At 39.8% G+C, this 26,821-nt stretch overlaps 1 pseudogene; it reads left to right on the plus strand.

Moving 5' to 3' along the window:
- The first annotated feature begins 4,730 nt into the window (after nt 1-4,730).
- LOC134629829 (high affinity choline transporter 1-like) lies at nt 4,731-18,162 on the plus strand (annotated as a pseudogene).
- The last annotated feature ends 8,659 nt before the right edge of the window (nt 18,163-26,821 follow it).

The raw sequence follows: 26,821 nt of genomic DNA on the forward strand, positions 1-26,821 counted from the left end.
TGTAATTATTAAAATGACACAAAGAAGAGACTTAAAATAACATTATAACCCACAGGCACAAAACCAAGAGACCTAAACTGAATAGTATTGGCTTGCTTCTATCACTAAACATCACAATCACTAATACTAGACCATGCAATTTGTTTGTAGTGGTGCACCTTGGGAAAAAAATTGCAAACTGGTGAAATTGGTGCAAGGCACCATTTCCATTGAGAACAATTGACATTCAAAGTTTGAATTTTTTTTCAATAGCCATGGCTTGAAAAGTGAACACTGAACACTGCAGTAATAAAGGCCCCAAGTTGAAAAGTGCCAGACAAATAAGTTTCACTATGTACTGCAACTTTACCAGTGCTGGCTTAAAAGAAAGGATGGTACATATTCGAAGAGGTAAACATGTTGTTCCCACATCATAACTGGAAAACTGTTCAATCGTACAGTCTGGTCCTGAAAACCTGGGCCTTCTTTGAAAGGCTGTTCCTTTTGAGCTCCATAACCAGTTTCTATAATACCTCGAAGGTATACGTTTCCAGTGGGTAGGTGAGGTTCAAAGTGTACATTAGTCCAAACAGCATTGCAGCTGCTAGGGTATAGTTATCCAAATCCTGCCAGACTCTCTGGCCTTCAAGGACTATCCCGATGTCCTCAGGGCTGCCATTGGTATCTCTTGACTTTATGATGTAAATTCCCATGGTTGTTTCCTTATTAGATCGTTGGATAATGGCTTCATCTGCGGCCTAGAAAATGCAGAAATCCAAAATTTAATTAAACAGAACACTGGTCAAAGAACATTATACCAAATCTTATTTTAATCTGTGTCACTATTCCAAAAAATGTTAACATTAACACATTAGGTGAACAAAAATGGATTCATTACAGCATGTGATTTGAGTCCTCAGAATGCTTAAAAAGGTAATGCATTTCTGAAGTGAAATCTCCATGCAAAGAAGCAGAATACTGTCAGAGCATAGAGAGGTGTTCAACTATGAACTCCACACATAGTTCTAATGCAGGTAAAAGAAAAAAAAAAAACGCACCCATGGTAAATTGTGAAAATCCCAGGTGATTTTCAACATACTCCTGGCACAGAGTGACAAGCAGCATTTTGTTAAAATTATTATTTTCCCTAAAGTGTATACACAAATTATTATTTTTTTCTTACCTGGGCCGTGGGCTCCAGAATGTTCTGAAGTCTTCTTCCTCTTTGTCCTCCTCGCCTTTTGAAGACCTTTATTAGTTTGTCAGACAGCACATCTATCTGCAAGAGTAATCTGGACTGCAGTGGCATGGTGGTAATGCGCTTAAACTCTGCATTTATCTAAAAAGAGAAGTTGTCATATAAAAATGCTGTCAAAATCTCAGATCTCACAAGGTTACATCCACACAAAGTTGTTATTTTTGTCATATTACTATTTATTAGCTATGGGTCCCATGTTGCTGAGCAGTTCCATAGTTGCCCTTACTTCCATACCACCCAAAGCCTGTTTGCAACCACAGCAGTTGCCTCCTTCTGCCCATTTTGCAGTTCTGCCAAATGACCCAGAAACTACATCTATTATTGTCATATACACATCAAGGTCTTTCATTAATACTTAGTTAAATTAATTAATTTGACCTTTCCAGAAAATTTACCTTACAGAATGTGAGATAACATATGCAAATCTTCACTAGTAAATAAAATAATGTTATTAAAACCTTAACTGTAACACCTCTACGTAACAACGCTAGAGAACTGTTCTGAAGCAACACCAATCTGCCCTTCAGCAGGGATAAGCACCATATATCGATACAGAAAAAATAAATTTAACATATTTATATTGTCATTTTTTCTTATCTCTTTAAGCCCTCCTCTCAGTCTCTCTATAAATCAGTTAAAATAATTTGTTGGGTTTTTGTGTGTCTTTAACATGTTATCAGTACATTACATTCACTGCCCCAGAACATGAAATAAAGCCCCAAGTCATGCACTTCCTCTCCTAATGAGTACTGCATAGGTGTCATGCCCTAAATAAACCGACACACACACACACACAGAGCCCACCCATGGCAAACTAGCTTGTTTAACTGTTTAACTAAAACATTTTAGGTACAACCAGTTAACTAAATGGACACAAGTTTGTTAGTCTGTATTCACTGAGAAAAAAAACAAGCGAATGTGACTGGGCACACACTGAAAAAAAGCTAATGCACATAATATTGTCCCGCAGCTTAAGCTAGCATTATCGTTAGTTAACTTAAGGAATGACTTGTTTTTTCTATTATGTTGCTCAACGGCAATTCATGAGAAAAACTTCCCCATTTAATGGATGTTCTCTTCGTTTCCTCTCAAACATGTAGTTTTCAGTTTATCTCGACAAAGTAAAGCTCAACACCAAAGGTAAACGAAGCGAAGACAAAAAATGGCGGACCGCCACAGTGAATTTTCCCTCGCAGAACACACCCTGGGGGGTGGAGTTTCATCAGAAAACATAACTATTTTCTGTTATTTTGACATGACTGGTTTTAAAAGACTGAACATCCTTCTAAAACAAGTGAAAGGCGTGAGACTTAATTATGTTTAGACCAAAAATATAAATTATTCATGTTGGATATATTTACTGTATTTTTACTAATTTAACAACCTCATCATTGCATTAGCTTTATGCTATAGCATTATGCTTACATTAGCTTGAAGCTCAAGGTCGTCATTTTATTTAATGTCTTTTTCTGGGCTTACAAACAGGACACACAACATTTAGATAACCGTTACACTGAATCTTGGGTCTGTGTTGAGTCTTCCAGCTGCTGACTACAGAAGCTAGATTGACCTTTTAGCATGTTTATACCGGCTGTGGCTATGTGCTGGTAATGTTACCATGTGTGCGCAGTCACATTGGCAGCAGACATGTTTCAACAAACTAGTCATATCCCGGCCCTACATTAGCTTGTTTAATGGTTAAGACACTGCAGGTACCACCACTTACTACAGACACCAATGCAAGTTTGTAACAGTCTGTTAATTTAGACTGAAAGAATATATAAACAATATTAACTCACATTATATATGTTAATTACTAATTTGCTTATCGCATAATTTCGGTTACCATTAGCTAACTGGAGCCTAACATTGGCCTTTCCTGGTTTTCGATAAACAGCCCACATACCTGTAAAATAACAACACCCCAGTAAAAGTCCACATATATAAAGGGTCTACACTCTTTCTCACTGGTGTGTTAGCTTTAAAATCTTATTTACCTTCAAGTGTAAAACTCCAGATGGTAGTAGATTTTCCAAAGCGAGAGACAAAAATGGCGGACAGTGCAGCCGATTTTTCCTTTCCAGGGGGCGGAGCTTGAGGATAAAACACGACTAACTTGTTTCTTTTCAACATGATTTATTCTAAAAGAATGAATATTCTTAAAGAATATGTGAAAATTAAAAGACAAAAATATGTTTAGATGTGAAATTTAAATTAGTCATGCTGGATATATGAAGTAATTCTATGCAAATTCAACAACCACCCTACTGCATTTTTTTCAGTGTACAGGACAAATCAACAATTGACACTGACTAATTAATATTATATTATTGTATATATTGTTTGGAGTTTAGTTTGTTACTGTTACTATTTTTACCATTTCTTCTTGGAGGAACTGTAACCCACATAATTTCCTTAGGGATTAAGAAAGTATTCTGATTCTTAATGTTTTAGGATACATGACCTGCCATTATCCAATGACACATCTGCTTACCTGTATCTTTTGCTCGTTTCTCCTTGTAGGAGCCATAATTAAATGTATTGAATTTTAATGATCACTGGGTTTTCATTTGTTTGGTTGCTGTGGTGATGTGTAACGGGAGTCAGGTGGGTGCTAGCGGTGACATTAAGAGGGCGTTGTCAGTCTATCTTTCACTGGTTTGATTTTGACAGAGAGGAGGGCTGGGTGTTGACCGCAGCACAACGAGTTTCCCCTCGTTGCATTAGAGCCTGTGATGTTTTAAGAGTTTGAATCGCGAGCCGATCACGTTTATTAAAGTACTTTTCAAGCACTTTAATAAACAAGCAAGCAATTCCACCTCTGGCATTATTGCGTAAAGTTGACAGCGCTAGAGGCAGGCTCAATCCCCGGCCTCTAGCGACTGTGGAAGTCGCTACACTCCTCTTCTTTTCTCTTTTTTTTTTAAACGTTAAAAACGGGTTGTGTGTGAGACTTTAAATCAACAAAATATAAAATATACATTTTAAATTGTTATTGATCCCTTTACCCCTGGTCCTAAAGTGTATATTTATTTTTTTACTCTTAAATATTTATTGTTCGTTTACTTGCACTGCTGTAACTGGAGCCTCGTCATCTCGTCTCGCTATATACTGGACTGTAAAGTTTACTTTGACTTCAGCAGCGAGCAGGAGCATCGAGGGCTCTCGCGCTCACTTTTCGCGTATAGAATTTTGAAAAAACATCGGTGCAAATTATAAGTCTGTATCATAATGTCTGGTGTTTTCGTGTTGTTGGTTTGTTTTTATTTTGTTTTATTTTGCGAGTTGGTTATTAGATGCTGCTCCAGCCCCGCCCTCTCCTCCCTGTGCCGCAAGCAGCAGGCGCACCTCGCAAACGGAGGGCGCCCTTACTCCCAGCAAATGGGCGATAGAAAACCGATCGGTGCCTATGCCATTCCCAATATGCGCTGGCATGATGTCGGGGCAGCATGAGGACAAGCATGTTTTGGGGTTTTTTTTGCCGATGCCCGTGATGCCGCCCCCCACCACGATGCCGCCCCGGGCAACCGCCCGTGTCGCCCGTATCTAAAACCGCTACTGCTCTGACCTATATACTTACCCAAACATCACCATTTATCTTTGCAAACCCATATTCACCGTTTACTGACGCCATACAATAAGCATTTGTGCTTTGGCACACCCTGCTGGTTATATGTGGTTATGTCACTTGTTCTGTGGTTTTACAGTTCAAGTAATGGAACGTTTTGTGGGTTATTACTTAATTAAGGAATAATTAAACCTGATAGACAGTTTAAGGCGAATACTGTCAAGCATCCACTCTAACGTTTTTTTCTCCCTCATGCTTGTCATACTTGCAGATGTCAATAAAGTTGTATCGGCTACATGTGTCAGCATCTAGCTAGCGTTACAGAAGCACAGCTGGTAACTTGTTTTTGAAGTTTCGAGTAATTTTGGATACAGTGTTTCAAACACTGTATCCAAACACAAGAGAAAAGTCACACATGAAGTTTGTTACACAAAATACATATCCTAATCCTGGGGACAGGATTGTGGGCTGCCCGAAAGTCAAGGAAGACTGAGAGGAAGAGCGATGGAGACAGGACGGAGGTGGTGCTTCTTGGAGACAGAAACATCAACTTACTGGTGGGAATTTTTACTATGACAGGTAAATTGCTGTTTCTGTGCAAGAAACCCACATCAGTATAGCTGATAATAGGTAGTATACTCAAAGTGTTTTTGTTTTGGTTTGGTTTTTCTTACAGAGCAGAGGGAGGTTTTGTTAAACCCTTTCTCAAGATCAATTATGCTCCGTGTTTGTCCATCCTTTTAAATGTTTGCTGGACATTTAAAAGATGGACAAACAATAAAAACATAAAGTATATATTGTAAGCTGAGGTTCATTGACTGCAGATATGGGCTTTAGATGGAAAGTTACTGGTGCACTGATGTTTACCTGGCACTGTGTGTGAGATGGCTACGCAAAGCTTTGTGTTTTATCTTGTAAAGTGTGCAAAAAATGCCTTGTTATCCAATTAGATGATTACTACAGCTGTCTTGGCTCTCTGCACAGGCTCACTGTGTCCTTTTTAAATATAATGGCATGCCACTGTGGTCGAGGTTCAGCAGCAGGTAATCTGAGATCATTGTACATCAAGTGCATCATTTAAAAGCAGTAAGGCTGCAGCTTCATGGATTATTGCAGTTCACTAATTCTCTTGTTATTGCTAATCTGGTTAATGCAGATTAATGGCTTCACAAGTAAACACACATAGTAAACAAGGTGATTGTTGCAAGCATCAGTTCATGCTGCCTCCAAAGAAGTAGCCTGGTTGCCCAGTCTAAAAGAGAGAGGGCTGTTCAGAGACTCCGTATTTAATTACAATAGTGCCAGTGATACATGCAGATGTGGTTACTGTCTATATATGGTTTCCTCATGCATTCAGCAGACTGAACTTTGCCCTCAGTAATGTTTGGACAACTACAGTGGGATGCAAAAGTTTGGGCAACCTTGTTAATAGTCATTATTTTCCTGTATAAATCGTTGGTTGTTACAATAAAAAGAAATGTCAGTTAAATATATCATATAGGAGACACACACAGTGATATTTGAGAAGTGAAATGAAGTTTATTGGATTTACAGAAAGTGTGCAATAATTGTTTAAACAAAATCAGGCAGGTGCATAAATTTGGGCACCACAAAAAAAGAAATGAAATCAATATTTAGTAGATCCGCCTTTTGCAGAAATTACAGCCTCTAAACGCTTCCTGTAGTTTCCAATGAGAGTCTGGATTGTGGTTGAAGGTATTTTGGACCATTCCTCTTTACAAAACATCTCTAGTTCATTCAGGTTTGATGGCTTCCGAGCATGGACAGCTCTCTTTAACTCACACCACAGATTTTCAATAATATTCAGGTCTGAGGACTGAGATGGCCATTCCAGAACGTTGTACTTGTTCCTCTGCATGAATGCCTTAGTGGATTTAAAGCAGTGTTTCAGGTTGTTGTCTTGTTGAAAGATCCAGCCCCGGCGCAGCTTCAGCTTTGTCACTGATTCCTGGACATTGGTCTCCAGAATCTGCTGATACTGAGTGAAATCCATGTGTCCCTCAACTTTGACAAGATTCCCAGTCCCTGCACTGGCCACACAGCCCCACAGCATGATGGAACCACCACCATATTTTACTGTAGGTAGCAGGTGTTTTTCTTGGAATGCTGTGTTCTTTTTCCTCCATGCATAACGCCCCTTGTAATGCCCAAATAACTCAATTTTCGTTTCATCAGTCCACAGCACCTTATTCCAGAATGAAGCTGGCTTGTCCAAATGTGCTTTAGCAAACCTCAGGCAGCTGTTTGTGCTGTGGGCGGAGAAAAGGCTTCCTCTGCATCACTCTCGCATACAGCATCTCCTTGTGTAAAGTGCGCCGAATGGTTGAACGATGCACAGTGACTCCATCTGCTGCAAGATGATGTTGTAGGTCTTTGGTGCTGGTCTGTGGGTTGACTGACTGTTCTCACCATTCGTTACTTCTGTCTATCCGAGATTTTTCTTGGTCTGCACTTCGAGCCTTAACTTGAACTGAGCCTGTGGTCTCCCATTTTCTCAATATGTTCCTAACTGTGGAAACAGACAGCTGAAATCTCTGAGACAGCTTTCTGTATCCTTCCCCTAAACCATGATGGTGAACAATCTTTGTGTTCAGGTCATTTGAGAGTTGTTTTGAGACCCCCATGTTGCTACTCTTCAGAGAAAATTAAAAGAGGAGGGAAACAAAGGAGTCACTGAGCTTACCAAGCCAATCTGAGTTCCAATAATTAGTTCTAAAGGTTTTGGAATCAATAAAATGACAACAGTGCCCAAATTTATGCACCTGCCTGATTTTGTTTAAACAATTATTGCACACTTTCTGTAAATCCAATAAACTTCATTTCACTTCTCAAATATCACTGTGTGTGTCTCCTATATGATATATTTAACTGACACTTTTTATTGTAACAACCAACGATTTATACAGGAAAATAATGACTATTAACAAGGTTGCCCAAACTTTTGCATCCCACTGTGTATGCTCACACTTGCGACTGTGTTCGTCTTGCACAAGAACCCACACTACTATAAACTTGTGTTTTTGTCCTCCTTTTGCAGCTACGTGGGTCAGAGGAGGATTTATCCTGGTGTGGCCGAGGCAGTGTACACTCCCAACATGGGTTTAATATGGGCTCTTATGCCTTTACAGTATTCAGTGTCCTTCATATTAGGTAAGACCACTCATGTGCCATTGTGATGCGCACTTCCTAATCATATCAGACATGTCAGCACATTGTTTCTGTGTAGCTTAGCGTAATCCAAATCACATGGTTCAAACAGTATCTCATCCACTACTGCGGTCTTTTCTTTGCCAAACCAATGAGGGAGAGAAAATACATCACTATGATGGACCCGTTCCAGATAAAGTATAGAAAATTACTGAGCGGTGCTCTTGTCTGCTGGTCGACGTCCTGTGGGTGTCGTGTACTCTGCTTGGCTTAGGTAAACATGCATGCTTAGCATCTAAAAAAGCATTTAGCTTAGCCTTATGCAACATTTAAAAGATTGTGCTTGTTGTTTTTTTCTAACAGGTGCAACTATGAGCGTGATACTGGACTTACCTTATGGCTACTCTATTTGGATCTCTGCAGCTGTGGCCACACTTTGTTGGGAGGCCTTTATTCAGTGGCCTACACCGACATCATCCAGCTGTCTCTGGCTTTCCTCAGTTTGGTGAGTTGCAGTGCTACCAAAGATGTCCGTTATTTGCTAGAATTTTGCCATCTGTACTACAATATAATTTTTTCAGGCCTTCGGTGTGATCATGTCAATCTGTTTGCAGTGGTTGTGTGTCCCCTTTGCACTGCTCAGTACAACATCCGTAAACATCGCTGAGACGGCTTTCAACCACACCTTCCAGGAGCCTTGGGTTGGCACTCTGAATAAGGACAATATCTGGAAGTGGATTGATGACTTCTTAATGCTGGCAAGCTGAGCATCCATCAGTATGATTCCTCTTTGTGCAGAGGAAGTTGGGTATGTAATGGTACACCTACAGTAGGGAATGAGATTCTTCTACGGGCACTGTTACTTAACTTTTTGATTGGACCTTATATATTCTTTTATATATGTTAATTCACTGCAGTCATTTTCACTCTAAAGAACGGCTTTTCTGTCTGCAGGGTGGCAGCAGACTTTCATTATACTGAGTGTATCTCACAGAATTTCATCCACATAAATCATACGGTTTTAACACTGGGTATGTGAATTTGTGTGGTCATTATAGCTTTAGTTTTTACCTTTCTGTGGGTGGAAATGTCTAGTAATGTGAACAACTTAACACTAATCTATGAGTCATTCAAGCATAAAAAGGCAACTTAATTCAAGTGATGAACCAGTGTTGCATCTACACATGAGACAATTTAGAAAAGGACCAATGTTGAACTGCATCTTTAGGCACTTTTTTTACTAGAAGCCTGTCACAAAAACGTATCATTTGTTCCCAGTGTGAACACTAGCACTACTGTACTTTTTGTCAACTGCTTCTTTTGCCCTGTTTACATTTTTTTAATGGAAATTAGCAAGTTCACTGCCTCTAGACATTAAGACTGGACGGCTAATGGCCTCTTTACAAATAGGCACTTCAAGGCATTTTGCATGTATGCAGTATTGTGCAGAGGTCTTTATTCCTCCTCGTTTCTTTATAGGTCATTGCCAAGGTGCCAGACTTTCTTGTATTTTGGTCTTCAGTCCAGTCCTTGTACCAGACCATTTCCAGAGAAATTATTTTTCTTATTTTTTTTAAAGCCACTAAATTCTGACCTATAAGTCATTCAAGCATAAAAATGTCAAACATAACTGATAGGTTTGTAGCTTGAACCCATTCGCTGGAACGTTGAAGGCAATGTAATTACACAGCAAGAACAAGACACAAGTAGGCAACGTTCTTTGTGTTACTCATGCATGAGGAGGCCTGCCTGGAGCCAAGTGTCGTTCCAGCCACTTGACCTCCGTCAGACTCTCAGCCAGGTTCCCCATAGCACTCCTTTTATTGTGGTCACATGAATATGCATAGGTTCATTAACATATGACATCTTACATAGGTATACATGTGAACAAAGAATACTCTCTGTGTGTGTGTGTGTGTGTGTGTGTGTGTGTGTGTGTGTGTGTGTGTGTGTGTGTGTGTGTGTGTGTGTGTGTGGTCAAGCATGACCCCATAAATGACTTCCCTAAACCTGCTGGCCTGGAAGTAAACAGATATAGATACGTTTATCCTACCATAAAACAATAAGACAAGGCACGACCTCTCCCATGCTCCCAGAGTGTGGATGTGAAAGCCAGTGCTCTGGAATGCACACAAGTGTCTCTGCAGACTACTAAGGATCAAACCTCCTATCACTACACAATCGATTATATACTTCTAAGCATATGGCACAAATATTTCTAAGCATAAATGACAATCAACAATACAAAACCTAACAATAACACAGTTTGACAGGTATAATATAGTATTTTTTTCAACAAAAAGATAATTCCCAAAGAGCTATTAACCGAAAACTTGTCTTGGCATGATGTACAGCATATCCTTAAAAAACAAAATTTGACAAGTGGAGGACACTAGAAGAATTGGCAGGTCTGAAAAATTATCTGCAGAGAAGGAACAGAATCTTAAAGTCAAGTCCTTGGGTTGGAACAAAATACAACAAAGAGCTGACAAAGGACCCTGAACTCAACATTATTGAAGTAGTATTGAATATCTTGACAGACATGCACAAAATATAGCCAACATCCAAAGAAGAGCTTCAAAAAGCCTGGAGAACTGTTTCTGAAGAATACTTAAAGAAATCACAAGAAAACTGCTTGAGAGTTCAGACTGTTTAAGAATAAAGGTGGGAATACAAAATAAATGATAACACGAGACTTTCAAGCTCATTAGAATTGCACAAACTCTGTTTTTGCCTTATACACTTTATTTCCATGTATGTTTTCCACATTTCAATTAACTGCTGCACATATTTCCAATTTTCATAGCAAAATATAAAGAAATGAATGCTGGTTCAAGACTTTTGCACACTAGTGTACTTTTCAAAAAAGAAAGGGAAGCAGGGAAAGTATTTCTGACACAATCAAAGCATTATTCAGCATTCACTTCAGATACACACCCATTTTACATGGAGGTTTCTACTTACTGTTTTCCCCACTTTGTCACTAATATTTGCCTCATTATTGTCAAAAAACTATTAAATTAAAAATTATACCGAAACCAAAGACAAGTAGCAGAGTGAAGTTTGTAAAAGCTGCTTTCTACATCTGACCAGCTGACTGCAAAATTAAATAAGACAGTATATATAATACAGCTGTCGATCTGTGGAATCAGCAGCCCAATACAGAAGGTCAGGATCAGCTCTCCGTTTGAACGTCCAGTCTCAGATGCCAGTAATACAGGCAGGTACAGGAAATTTTCATCAAGCCTCCTAGATACACTGGCAAACTCCCAGTTTTCAAACAAAACCAAAGCCAATGCAGGCAGATGATAAAGGTTAAACAGTTGATAAGAGGCCATAAGCAGATTTAGGCGGATAGAAGTCGATGGAGATGGGAAATGTTGGGCAACACTGAGCTGGCTGAAGTTTGCTCTGGGACCGGATAATAATCGCTTGGTTTGTGGTGACTCGTTGCTTCATTATCAAGTAATCTATGAGAATAAATACAGTGCTGTGCAAAAGTCTTGATCCACTGCTCATGTTTTTTAACCCCCCATAAAAGGCTGATGGTGTACTGCTGTCGCCCCCTCTGAGCTGATGAGCAACATGGACACCTAAGTTTGTGAATGCGATAACTAATTATCAGATTGATAGCATAGGTGGATCTACTAATAATCTCAGATTAGTTTGAATATCTATGGCATCTCACCAGCAGAATAGAACGACAGCTCATCTGCTGTAGTTTTTCAGGCCTGACTTTATAACTGTCAGACCCAATAAATGGGAACAAATTATGTTTTTGTGACAGGCAGCTAGTAACAGAATACCTAAAAAATACAGTTTAAAATTGGTTCTTTGCCACGTTGTCTGTTATATGCAGACAAAACACTGGTTCATCCCATGAGTTAGGTGCCTTTTTTTATACTTAAATTATTCATAGATCAGTGTTAAGTCGCATACAAGAAAGGATTTCCACATAAGCTTGAATGAAAATGTCCTTTTTTGTTTGTTTGTTTTTTTCTTTTCCTCACTCATTTTCTTGCACTTTCCTCCCGTCTCCTGCTATTTTTCCCCCAGGGTCTCGGTAGTCTCTCATTTCAGAGTTTCCACCAGAGGACGCTGTCTGCCTCCTCATCACAAACAGCCCAGTTAACCTGTTATGCTGCTGCCATTGTCATTGCCATACTGGGAATCCCTCCTGTCCTCATCGGGGCTGTTGCTGCCTCCACAGGTGGGATTTTCTGACACTGTATGTAACATGTAAAGTGCAGGTAACACATTTTCATCTTAAGGTTTCACAAAGCTGTTTTTTACACTGAGTATTTATGATATATGCCCAGCTGAAATCAGATGCTGATAATGACAAATACTGTCGATAAGTACATGCTATAGGGATCAAACTATGACACTATGAGTGATTGTGAAATGTTTTCACACGCTCCTGTTTACTTTACTGCAGCATGTTGTTTTATGGAGCATTTTGATTTGGTTTAATCCCATTAACACTAAAAAAAAAAATCTGTGACAAACTTACTGGACTGTACCTGCCAGGCAGCTGGAGCTGGAGGGAGATCAATTTAAACCTTACGTGCATGCAAACACATGTTGCCACAGACCACCAAGCTAAACAGGCCGAGCACACTTCCATAATGGAAATCCCACTGCAGAACACAGCACTGGTCTCCAGTCTTCCCAGAATCCAATCCAATAGTTTGTTAACAAGTGCAACATTTCAGATTTATACTTTATTAGGCAGCTGCTTTTAATGTTGTGGTTCAAGAATGTATGTAATGTAGACAAGGCCACGCTAACTACATCAACACTACCACTACCAGAGTTGCTACTCAAGAAAAACCCACATAGTACCAGGTTCTTTTTTAAAGTTATGCTTTATACTACCTAATTACTCACTGAAGAAAGTACTTTAATATGTTACTCACTGCATTACTTTGCATTGCTAACTGGTGTGTGACATTGCATCTCAGGCCATGCTATGGAGTAATGCAAAACTTCAACTTACAGTCCCACACCAACACAATTGACTCACGAGATGTTTATTTGGGGGATTTAAGTCATTACCACAAAGCCGAAAGCAAAGCTGGCAAAAGCCAGCCCGAAGAGGACAGAAAATCGATTCTGCAGTAGAAATAGGTCCGGGTAGAAATGGAGGCAACAAAGCCTTGACTGTGCATCTCTGCTTTTGTTTCCTGCCAGGCTCTGGCTGCTCAGCTGGGGTCAGCCTGCACTCAGCTTCATCATCACTCTGGGTTGTTCACTAGCTTTGTGTTTGCAAGCATCTGCACACACCTACATGCTAAAAAATGAACAATAAAATAATATTCATGTCTCCTCCCCGCAAAAGTTATAGACCACTCCAATTTCCTCCTTCCTGCACACGAACTGAAATCAGCTGATTATAGAGTGAGTGCACAGAAAGAAAAATACATATTCAGGGTTTTTTTCATGCACCCATCATCAACATAATCATACACAAGTAACAACATAATTCTAAGTGATTACTAAACAGAGGAGAGTAACTCAATACCTTGCTTCATTACAGGAAATTGCAGTGTTTTTACTAGTAATGGGTACATCTGAGATAGGCTGTAGAATATGTCAGATGTCATAAAATGAAAGGTAGTGCACATCCTGGACAGGTGGCCAGTCACAGAGGCAGAGAGCCATTTATGCTGTTTATATCCACAGTCAATATACCAGAATCACCAACCTAATATGCACATCTTTGGACTGTGGGAGGAAGCTCGAATACCCAGAGAGAACCCACAGAAAGGCCCCTTTTCGGGATTCATAAATATGCAAACTGCCTTGAGGCAACTTTTGTTTGGCTCTACATGTGATGTGATTTGGTGCTATATGAATAAAACTCAATTGAAAATTGTATTGAATTGCATTTAACAGTGTAATACAGCTTGAAAAAAGACTATCAGATAGGTAAAGTTCAATCAGACTGCTAGAATTTTAACAAAAATAGGAAGAGAGAGCATATCACTTCTCAACTCCTTACACTGACTTCAGTAAAATGCAGATTTAAATTTACCATATTTTTCGGACCATAAGGCGCATTAAAGTGAAACAAAACAGGTAAGTCAAACTTTACTCAACTCATTCTTCTTGCTGTATTCTATCACAGCTGCTCTATTCCCCTGTTGTTGCACTATATTAATGACTAACCTCATATTGTGGATGGATTATCTCAGTTGTTCTCCTGACTGAAGTTTGGTCCGTTTACAGCATCCTGCCATGCGATTGCATTTGTCTCTAACCATCGGGAACCTTCACGTTAACTTTTATTGAGTGGAAAAAAGTTAGCGTTCGTCCTTCAGCTTCACTGTGTTTATGTTATGCTAACATAGCTGTGTCGCTAGTAATCACGTAGCACAGGGGTGTCCAAAGTCCGGTCCATTTTTAATTGGCCCTCAAGTAATTTTATAAATAGAATAGAATATGGCCCGCACTTCAACTTTTGCTTGAGTGTATTGCACTTCTTAGTTTTAACACCAGGGGGAGCTACTGTTGATCAAGGCAGTTGCTCTACCAAAAAGGACAATCACAGAAGAAATTTACCCCAAGTTACTAAACAGGTCAGAACCAAAGAAGCGAAAGGTAGAGAGTGAGTGCAGAAAATTTCAGACACGGTGGGAGAGTGAATATTTCTTCAAATAATTCAAGGGGAAGTGTATCTGTTTGATCTGCACTGAAACTGTGGCAATTATGAAAGAGTATAATGTACGATGTCATTATGAAACCAAACATCAGGCCTATGCATCCTACACTGGTGCTGAGCGAGAGCAGAAATTAAAGCAAATGGTAGCTCTCCTGCGGGGTCAGCAACAGTATTTTTTTCGTGCTCAAATTGTCCAGGAAAAGGCTCCAATAGCAGCTATGAGGTCGCCCAACTCATCGCAAGACATGGCAAGCCTTTTTCAGATGGAGACCTCATAAAACACGGCCTGGTTAAAGTCACCGAAATAACGTGCCCGGAAAAAGTGCAGGACTTCAACAACGTCAGCATGTCCAGAAATATAGTTGTGCGACGCATTGAAGACTCGTCAGCCAACATTAAACTGCAGCTGTCTGATAAAGCTGTGCTTTTGATTTTTACTCCATCGCATGCGATGAGAGCACCGATGCCACAGACGCCGCACAGCTGCTAATATTTTTTTGCGGGAGTGGACGAGAGCACGAGCGCTTTAGGTGAGTAAAAAATATATTCACAGTACCCGTGTGTTAATGTGCAGGTACACATGCTTCAAATATCAATAATGCACATCAATTCTGTCACTACCCCGCTTTTGCGCACCACTTTCTTATATGCGTTTTTCTTGCTAACACACAGAGTACACACCGCTGTGCACAGCGCGCACACGCGAAGTCAGCTGATCTCATCTGATGCAAATCTGCTCCTTGATCAAGTGACATTTGTCCGGATTTTTGGCACGAGTGGCGTACGATCAGCACCGCAGCTGGATGGCCCGATTTACATAGCCAGCGCAGCTGATACTCACCAGAATAATTTACTAAAATTATATGGACTCTTGTTATTAAGTCCAGTTCAGTCTGTTAATGTTGATAACCGTTTCAAAAGAACGTTAATAGGTGTGTTGCTAAGCCTAAGAACTTAAATAACAAGCTTGAAATGTACCCGTCCCATTTTCCCCTTTATTGTTTTTTCTCTGTGCTGTAAATCTTCTGTCCAAGAAGAAATCTGAGGCTGCTGTTCTGAGAATGAGCTACCAAAGCTTTTTCTGAATAAATCAATAAAGATCCATTTATGGAAAGCCGTGATGAAGGCAGTTTTGTCTTTAATTATCTTCAACAATATAACACATTTGACCACTTTTAAATGATTTTTCTAACTTTAATATGCTACAGTTAAGGTTATATACCTAATTTCTAGTAAGTGGCCCAGCCCCTCCTATATTTTTATGTATGTGGCCCTCAGCGAAAAAAGTTTGGACACCCCTGACGTAGCACATCTTTATACACCAGCTAGTCCAACTTCAGTAACCCTACAAAAGTCACTGCTGTTTAGTTGGATGCCTGGATGTTAAACTTAATTGTTACACCTGGTAAAGCAGCAACGCTGATCATTTTATTAAAGATGAAAGAATTTAGACAGTTTTTAACTCTCAGTGATGCCGCAGTGTTCGTTTGACTTTGGGACCTGAAGCAGACAGAGTTTTGGACCCAGATTACTCTGCGAGACTACGGTAGCCGTAATGCTCCGATCATCCATCAAGCGGTGTGGCTTCATAGCTTACCAAAGTCGTACTAAAACATTTTTTGAGCACCATGTACCACATAAAATCAGTTCGACGTCAGTAAGCACAACCAGAATTCATACATAAGGCGCACTGTAGATTTTTGAGAAAATTAAAGGATTTTAAGTGCACCTTGTAGTGCGGAAAATACGGTAAATTGTTACTGATTGTTTATAAATTATTAAATGGCTTAGGTCCTTAATCTATATATATGAGATGTTTAAGACCTACTAGGTTTGTATCCAATAAAGGTCTGCAAGATCCAGTCATCTAGTGCTGAACAGATCTGAAACTAAACAAGGTGATGAGGCATTTAGCTGGAACACTGGGTTACACCGAGGTCTCTAACCCTAGCTATTTTTAAAAAGAAGCTAAAAACAGCTTAAGTTGTGTTTTAAAAAAACAAAACAAAAAAAAACCCCAGATAGTTGTACCATCATAATTATTACTAGTGTTATATCTGACTTTTCTCTTCTTTTTTATTTTTGGTTTTCATTTTATCTTTTTATCATTCATTTTAACTTTCCTTGCCTTTGACTTTTTAATCATATAATTATATCCTTAAGCTGCTTCCTTGGTAAAGTTGGCACAGAGTTGCCTCAGATGTCATCCCTTTCAATAAAAGGATATAGAAGTTAATTTAATGAGAATTTCACTGCTCTGTCTCTTATCCAGACTGGAACCTGACGACGTACGGTTTACCTCCTCCATATGCACGCGGTGAGCATAGCTTCATCCTGCCCCTACAATACCTCACTCCCTCTTACATCTCAGTCATTGGAATCGGAGCTGTGGCTGCCGCTGTCATGTCATCCACAGACTCTGGTCTTTTGTCTGCGACTTCAATTTTCTCCTCAAACATCTTCAAGAACATCCTGCGTACTCTGGTAAGGAATACAAGGTGCTGGTTAGTTTTTGTTTCTTTTTATTTTCATTGGTAACAAACTAAGTCAGACATTCTAATCACATGAGTCTACTTTGGGAAATTAAATCAAAAGGATTTCTTTTTCTGTGACTCTGTGTTCCTAGGCTTCAGACTATGATATGGAGTGGGTGATTCGGATCACAGTGGTGGGTCTGGTTGGGACATCAATAACATTCTACACCAATAGCACTCTGGTCCTTTGAATTCTCAGAGCAGACGTTTCCTACACCCTTATATTCCCCCACCTGGTCGCTCTGCTGTTCTTTGAAGTGACTAACAGTTATGGTGCCACGGTGGGTTACATCGTAGGTCTGACTCTGAGGATCCTGCTGGGAGAAAATGCTGTAGGGCTTAATGTTGTTCTTCAGCTTCCCGGTTGCACACTCGAAGATGGCGTCTACGCCCCCGTGAGGACGGTGACCATGCTGTGCACTTTGGTGACATCGTAGTTTTTTCCTTTCTAGCTTCGCTCATGTTCAACCATGGACTGTTACCTGAGAGATGGGACAGTGTCAAAGTAAAACCTGGCATTACTGTGTCAGCAACAAATCCTGTCACACAGAATCACAAAGAAGAAAGTGACGAGGGTGACGAGAACAGTCAAGGTGTTCCCTTGCAGCCAGTTCTGCAGACTAGAACATAACTGCTTTCCTTTGCTTTTGTAAAGGATTTAAGAGGCCTGCTTTGTATTAGAATCCTGATTATTTACAGAAATAACAACCCAGTAATCCTGTCATTTCATACTTTTGGTTTTGTTTGCTGAAGTTGTGTGATCTTTTCTTCTTCATCAAACTTGGGGAGACACCTGCAACAGAAAAAGGTATTCCGAAGTATTCCAGAACAGCATCTCTTACAGGGTTATCCACAGACAACAATGACGAACTTACCTGTTTAAATCTGTATTTTAATTCGCTTTAATCCTAATGGTATGACTGACAGTTGCATTTTGTCAATCTTTCTGCATTTTTTGTACAGTTTCTTAAATAAACCTTTTCTGGTTTGGTAGCCAGCTTCTGTTTAACCTTGTTTCTCCTTAAAGATTTTTTCTTTTTCTTAACATGGAACTGTGGATGAATCAGTCACATCAGATATTAAAAGGATGCCTCTCACACTCTACTCAGATGCTTCCCTCGTCAAAACATCAGGTTGTATATAAAACATTAAAACACTGTGCCCGTTGGTTTATAAAGCCTCAACATTAATATTTTAACTGCCACCATGTTTGTTTTTTTGGTGCCAGAAGTGACCGTGGAATGGAATCATTATCAGTTGTCAGCTATCAGCTAATGCTAGCAAGCAGCCAGGGGTCGGCAACCTTTCTGATGATGAGTGCCATCTGAAACTTCCTCAGAAGTCAATGTGCCATATGATTGCATTAGCAATGAATTTAATAATGCTCTATATTAACAGTTACACACTATATAGAACAACTTTATAGAATTATATTTGTTCGCAGATGTTGGCAGCTATCAGCGAATAGTTATCAGCTATTTTGAAACAAAAAAAGACTTTTTATTCATAACAGCAAATGAACTGTACAACAGAAAAATGCAAATGCTATTTATGGTCTCCTCACAACAATGATAAGAAAAATAAACTGGGCCAATATGGCATGTTTGTTAATACAGAGATACACATGTTGATGTGATCTCTGGTCTCCCACTCAGAGACACAGGTTTCCGAGTGTCCAGCATTCAGACGGCTACCTAAGGACACTCTTCATGTGAGAGAAAATCTGCGAGCACAGATATGTAGAGCCAAATACTGTCAATAAGGCCTCTGCAATGTTCTGAAGACAGTTAAACTTGTCAGGTAGTGATGTCCAGCAGGTGAAAATGCAAGCTCCATGAACACGCACAGCTGTGGATTCCAGCTGCGTTCGTAGTTCTGCAAACTTTGACCCCCACAGAGTCGAGTTTTTCAGTTCAATCAGCTGCATTTTGATGTCCTCTGTGTCCAGCCACTTAATGCGAGACAAATCCAGCTGCTCATTAAAGCTTTTGGTTTGATCAGAAAAGAAAACATTGGTCAATACACCTGAAAGTCCCGAAAACCCATTGTGAATTCTGTCTCGAGTCTACGGATGTATCCGTGTATTTACGCTGTGCTGATGCTGCACTGAGCGGAAAGCTCCTGAAGCTTTTGAAGTGTTGGAATGTGGAAATTTCAACATCGCTTGAAATAACTACCAGCTAGCAACGTCCCTCTCACCGGTAGGCTAAGTTATTTTTAGCCAATTACAAGTTGAATCTGGTATTTGGGTTGTTAGCTAAGATACCGTCATTAAGAAGCGGCACAACTAATGTGTCTATGCGAGCTAATTTGCAATGTGCACCGCTGGCCTGGCCATTTATTTTTTAATACACCTTCTCAGATTAATTCCCTGCGTGTCGTGCCTAGGGCTGGACTGGGACAAAAAATCGGCCCGGGCATTTTGACTAGAGACCGGCCCACCAGGTATTACAGGAAAAGCCATAAAGTCTTTGAATGAAAACAAACAATGTTGTGACAGTGATGTACACTGTCTTGTTGGTATATGTATGATTTCTATACATTTTATATCAGATAAAAACGTTGGTTGTAAGATTTAGATAATTATTTATTAAAAGCGAGACATTTTAAATGAGAATAAGAAAGAAAAGTATTTCTTTGGTCCCCCTTTCCCTGTTAATGCCCTACCTGGCCCCCTGGCAAAACTTTGGCCAATCCACCACCTTTCATTGTTTATACCATTACAACAACAACAACAAAAAACCATGGGCCCATAACAATGAAAAATCACCATCGGGCAAACCGGGCCAGTCCAGCTCTGGTCGTGCCATCACGCGTGCCAGCTGTGGCACACGTGCCCAGGGTTGCCGACCCCTGCAAGCAGCATTTTTACACATGCAAACACACATATCTGCTAATTTAGCTAAATAACACACTAGATAAATAGTTGAATTTCACCCACTAAAATTACGGCAAACACTTCTTGGATGGGTTTTACCACACAGCAGGTCACATGATGAAAGTTCTTCAAAAGGCATCAACAATACACAGTCAGCTCAACCCACGGGACACAGTGTCCGCACCCCTAAACCCCCAAATCTAGCAGGTGCACCACAGTGACCGCCGACCTTTTTAGAGCTCCAGTTGTGAATATCCTGCTCATTTTCTCCATCAATGTTTCTAAAACGTCTTACCTAAAGATTTTTAAGCCAACCAGCTATGAGGTGAATCATGTCCATAAAAAGACTCGACTTGGATCAAAAAATAAAAGAAAACAAATATAAAGGCTAAGATACAAGATTACTTACTTTTAACATTGAACACTAACCCCATAACCCAGTGCAGAGCCTAGATTTAACAGCAAGGACTTTCCCTCTTGAATTTAATCCTTTTAATTATTGTACTGTTGTATAATAATAGTTTTGAATAGTTTGTGTTGTGTGTGGCTGGTAGAGCCTATTTATCAGTACAGTAGAGTGCTTTGTTCCTGCAAAAACTGATGTTTTGCGCTCACGCCTGTTTAAACATTTCCGTGTTAACATGAGCTTCCATTCATCAGCGTTTTGGTTTAGGACTGGGGGTAAAGTAGTTGTTTTCTGTAGCATCATGAATGAAAAAAACGTATTCTTATAGGAGGTTGAGATCATAGAAACTTGTAGTTTCTGCAGAAGAAAATGCCATCTCATGTCTCTCCATGTTAATCCAATAAAACCAATGAAACCATACGTGTCATATCCGAGACAGGTTCCCATCTACACCCGTTTGGGCAGCAGCTTCATGAATTTTGTGCCATACTTGGCACTGGAACACAAAACTTGTAACCAGTCCACATGGATGAGCTGAGCCTTACAACACAATACCTTTTCCTTCACCAGAAATGCATTTACTTATTATTTTAATATTAATGAACAAATGTGACCAGCAGAAGAATAACAGCAATGCAAATACCTGACAGTGTGCTGCATTTATTTTAATAGCACCAAGCTAAAGGGGCACATTAACAATTGTAATTTTAAGCTGGACCTGTGTTAGGCAACATAACTGAGTCACACACAAGGATGTTTACGCATTTAGTCACAATTCACATTTCTCTTCTGCTTATTCCAAAGGCCAGACTGGATTGCAGATATGCCGTTCAGTGTTTGGTTTAATCATATACAAATAATTTCAAGGCCAGTAACAATAACAAGTGATTATCTTTTTACTGAAGACAACATAACTGATAATAGGGTTAATAATAACAATAAATGGACTGATTCTTATATAGCGCTTTTCTACTCTGCTGGAGTACTCAAAGCGCTCTATACCACACGCCGCATTCACCCATTCACTCTATGCTTTTCGTCAGTGCTTTAACTAGCAAGAAACTCACCCCTATGGAAAAGAAATAGAAAAAACTTATAAAAGACTTGCATAAGATGTGGCCTACTTCATATAGTGACTCATATAAGGCTCATCTCAAACTGGTTTGTTGAACATGACACTCAGTTCACTGCTCTCAAATGGCCTCTACGGTCACCAGATTGCAATTGAAGAGATCACCTTTGAGATGTGTTGAAACAGATGATTCTGCAGCATTTGTTTGATGCTATCCTGTCAGTTTGGACTCAAACCTCAGAATGTCTCCTTGAATCTTTACCATGAAGAATTAAAGCAGTTCTGAACATACATGCCAACCCTCAAAATTTTTCCAGGAGTATCCCGAATTTCAGTGCCCCTCCCGAAAATCTCCCGGAGCCACCATTCTCCCGAATTTCTCCCAATTTTCCACCCGGACAACAAAACTGAAAAACCATATCCCAGAATTCATAGTGCGGCCCAGCCAATTCCAGTTTCCAACAATGGTGGCAGCTACTTATTTTTAATATTACTCTTACTAACCTTTCTGGGCCACAAAATAAACTTTTAACATATTTTCAGGCGAGAATGTAGCTGTGTAAACTTCAAATATCTGAGCCGGCGATAACAGCAAACTCCCCGCACATCATTTTCAACCCCCCGGCGGTCTTTCACTACTCAGGTTAAACATGACCTATAAGTCACTTAGATAACTTAGAAATGTTATTGTTTGGCTTTTTTCAGCGTTTTATTTGTTCGTGAGTAAATCGGTTTGGCTGAGATTAAAGTTATTAGATTAGATTTGATTAGATTTGATTAAATAAAACTGTTAATCCCTCGGGTGGGTTCCTCCTTGGTTTTCACACAGCTGAATAAATGTCAAACAGAAAACTGATTAAACTGAAGTGTGAGATGGTTGAGAATTTACGCCAGCGTCAGGTTATATTTTAGATTGCAAGGAGCAGACGGCAGAGTTTCACACCACCGAGAGAGCTTGTGACGTGATTCCAGCCTACCTGGCCTTCGGAGGACCCAGCCCACGTAGACCGCGAAGGCCAGGTCCTCCAAAGGATGCGGCCTAGGTTTTGGGACACAGCTTTAGACCGCAAAGGCTGGGTCCTCAGGAGGATGCAGCCTCTGACTTTGGACACCCCCGGTCAATAATAATGGTGACATTTAACTTATTTTATCCGATAAATAAATAAACACTATAAAATTCAAGTTTTTTGTATATATATATATATGTATGTGTATGCCCCCCCCCCCAACAGCCCTTTTGAATGTCTCCCTAATTCTGAGGTCTCAAGGTTGGTAAGTATGGTTCCACCTCTTTTTTTGGAAGGTATACCTATGAAACCAGTGAGTGCATATTATGACACCTAAAACTAAATTGCATTCTAATATTTCATCTGTTTATATTTCAGTGTATTCTCTCTTATTTCCTCTTCTTTTATGGGTGAGCTCTCCTTATTGTTATTGTTTTTGTTATTGTTGCTTACTCTTGTGTCATTCACGAGTCACTTTGTTGCACTTTGCAGGTGTCTCGTAAACCTAACCTGTATGTGTCTTTCAGCTGGAATTTCGCCCTCTTCTTCCCCCCTTGTCTTTACTGCTGTGTTGTTAAGCTACGGCTGGCCGTTCTCATTCTTAACCTGTCAGTCTCTGTCAGAGCCTGTGGCTGTTTCTCCGTTCAAACCTGTTTATCTGTTAAAGCACATTCCTGTTTTCAATCTTCTGCTTTTGCTCCCCTGAACCCGTGTCAGGTTGTCCGAGCAGCTGTCATCTCCCCACGCCTCTCCTAGCTGCTGATAATATAACACATTACCTGCTGCCATTTGCTCACGGTTTTTCACTTCTACTCTGTGTGTGACTTCATGTTTATATTTTAACTCTTTGTGCTCATGATAGTTGTGTTGAGTTATAGTAATGTGGACAATCCCACGTCCCTCCTCGGATGTGGGATTGCTAACTTGAATTATTTATTTGATGCAAAGTGCTTAAAACACCCACGGTTTTCTAGATGACGGAAGAAAATGAAAAAAATCTGACCTGCAGAGCAACAATCAGGTAAATGCTTTGACTGCGCGGTGCATTAAAAGGATGGCTGAAGAACTGTCATTGAAAAATGCAGTTTGAGAGAATGCCTTCTGTTAGGCAATATAACGACTTAAACTCAAAACGAGGAAGGCATTTGCACGTTCGCTTTCATTCATTACACGTTTTCCTTTCTTAAACAGAGAGATGGGGAAGATTGTGAAAGTGTGATATGAATATGTCTTTACATTTCCTATGGAGTTGATCTGGTACTAAAAAAAACTTAGACAGGTATCATCTGGGTTACTGAATATCTTAAGAAAAACTTTCTAATTTTCTAAAATATTACCATTCAAAACCACTTGGTATCAGCTTGCTGCGTGCATGTGTACCAAAGTCTGCATGACAAGTGTTTCCTCTACCTCACCACTTTTTTTCATATCTATGTGTGGTAACCCTCAACAACATGGCACAGTTTTTATTTCAATTTATTCAAGTGCTCACACCCCCCTGGTTTTCATAGTGCAGCAGATTGTCTATTTCTGAATAAACATAATGTGACATAAGAGAGAAAAGACACTCATGCGACAGAGACGTCATGGAAAAACACTGAGCCAGCACTCTCGTGAGGTAGCAGAGAGAGCTAACAGTTACGTTGTGTGTGCACTGCTGACAGAGATGTTGGTGCAAACAAGCAGGGAAAGCATGTATAACAAAAGCAAGTTGTTGTTTCACATCAGGAACAAGGATGTGTTTTTGTTTTTACCTTTGAGCAGAGCGTGCATAAAATGCCACGGGATACAGTGAAGACACTGATGTCTGTATGAATAAAGGCTTATCACATCTCCCTCACTGAAAACCAGGCCTGCCCTGTATCTGCATATAGAAACAGGTTTCAAATAAGGAGCTTTTTGTCCTTGACATCAAAATGTCAGGTAGCTTGCAACCTCTAAATGAACTAAAATGTATAAAAACAGGACTCTACTGCTGAGTGTGCATGTGATGTCAAGTTGAGGTTTTTGCATTTCAATGATATTACAGCCTTTTCAAAGCGCACACTGCTGATTGGCACCAAAACAACATTTTACGAGCAGTATGTGGGTGTGTCACCATCGCTGAAGTGAAACGCTGCCGGCATGGTACACCTTGTAAGCAAACAGCAGCATTCTGATCATTTCGCAGGATTTGAGCTGCACATATTTTGTATCCGAACATTGTTCCTCAAATAAAGCAAAGTTTTTATTATTGCTTGTTTTACCCTCTTTCTTTTTACCACCATGCAGCTGAGTCACTACACGTATAACCAGGAAGGAGACTTTGGTTGTTAGCCTTTGCAAAGTCCACTTAATGTCAGGGTCCTGGGTCTCCTGACCCAGCATTTTTATTTCTTTGTGATTTTTGTATTTATTGATTGATTTATTCTCTGGTTTCTAGTTTTGATCCCTTGCCCCTCATGTTTCTCTGTGCCCCCTCTGTTCTGTGTAAACTCCGTGTTTCTTGGTCTGTGTCTTCGCATGTTTTGAGTTTCCTGTGTTTTTTGTCACTCTGTATTGTGAATTATGTTCTTTTGGTTGGTCTTTTGTTACTCCCTTGAGTCTAGTTTCTTGTGTTCCAGGATTTCCCTTTGTGTATTATTTATCATCTCTAGTCTTTTGGTTCTTAGAGTTCTCTGCCTTATGGTTTATGTCTCTGTGTTTCTTAGTTGCTCTGTCTCCACCGTGTCAAGTTCGCGTCTCAGTGTTATACTTCCTATTTTACTTTGAAGGTCTGTGTCTCATGTGAGTGTATCCTACTTTGGTTCCTTGTCTTGTCAGTTCTGATTTCCCCAGTGTATTTAAGCCCTGTGTTTCTCTGTGTCAGTGTCACATCGTCCCTCATTGCTGTGTGTTACTCTCTCCCTGTGTTTCCTTGAACTTAGATTTCCCAGTGTAGTTTTGTTTTGTATGCATCTTCCTTGCCAGCCAATAAAGCTGTGATTTTGAGTTCATCCCTCAAGTCTGAGAGCCTGCATTTTGGGTCCAACTCCTGCCTGCCACACAGCGCTTCCTAACACTTAATCCTTTTATATCCAGCGAAGAATGATGCGTTAAATAAACACTGACAAAGAGGATTTACATTTTAGAGGCAAACGTTCAGTGTTGCAATGAAATCATAATGATTTTACTGTCAAGTTGTGGTGTTAGGTGGTGCTAAAACTCAGCGCTGTCTTAAGTTGTTCTTTTTCTCATCTCAACGAAAATGCAAATACTGTCAATTACCTGTAGGTTAGATCGCTCTGTTTCTTCAACCAGCGTCATGTTCACCTCCTGCTTGTTTTGTTCACTCTATTCTTTTGTGCACACATAAGGCCAGCCTTCTTCTGTTTCCGCTCTTTTTCTTCTGTAAATTTCCACCAGCACCACTATATGAAATCATCTCAAAAGCAGCCTAGTTGTAGTTTTTGCAAATGGTTATAATCTATGACTCAAAGCTCTGAGTTAGATATAAACAGTGTTAGACATTAATCCTTTATAATTCATTTTAAACTCCTCTATTATATAGTGAGCTTAAGTCAGGTTATTTGTGAGTGGAAAGTTTTAAGTTCAGAACAGATGTTATCACACCCAACAGTTAACCTCACAAACATGTAGACATCCTAAGCTGAATTTGCATATGCACCAAACACATATCCTCTATATGTCTATTTTAGTTTTTGTAAGCAAATCACATCTGTTCACTCAGTTTTTTTCTAAAAAGGTCTGATTTTGGTTTGTTTTTCAGTGAACTAAAATGTTTTCACACCACAACAGCAGGCAATCTGCAAGAATCTGGATGCATATAATAAAAATATCAGAAGAGATGGCACTGAGTATTTCAGAAAAACCTAAGATCTTTCCTGCTGCTCAAAAAGAATATAGTTCTTTTTTACTTTAATGTATTTTAAGTTAGCTAGTTAGGCATATTTGAAAATCTGTATCCTGGGGTTCTATGAATGTTCAGCTGTCAAATTTGCCATGTTATGTGAAGGGTCATAAACTGAGTTTGGCCCTGCTACTGTTCATAACATACACCTGTAGTGAATGAGTCGGAGCTCATGTTCCAGCATGAGTAGCCATCATGACAAAATCTGTGTCTGTTACATATTTGACATGTTAAGAGCGGACACTCTTCAAAGAGCTATTGAGGTTTTGCAGACACGTGACCACTAACCACTTTTGAGGTGGTTGTCGCTCTGCAACATGTTCTCACTCCCAAAGCGTAACATTTTATGCTAGGTGACAAATTGTCGGTATATTACGCTTCCGGGCACCCAACACGTA

This window comes from Pelmatolapia mariae, linkage group LG6 (assembly GCF_036321145.2).
Source record: "Pelmatolapia mariae isolate MD_Pm_ZW linkage group LG6, Pm_UMD_F_2, whole genome shotgun sequence".
Taxonomy (NCBI): Eukaryota; Metazoa; Chordata; class Actinopteri; order Cichliformes; family Cichlidae; genus Pelmatolapia; species Pelmatolapia mariae.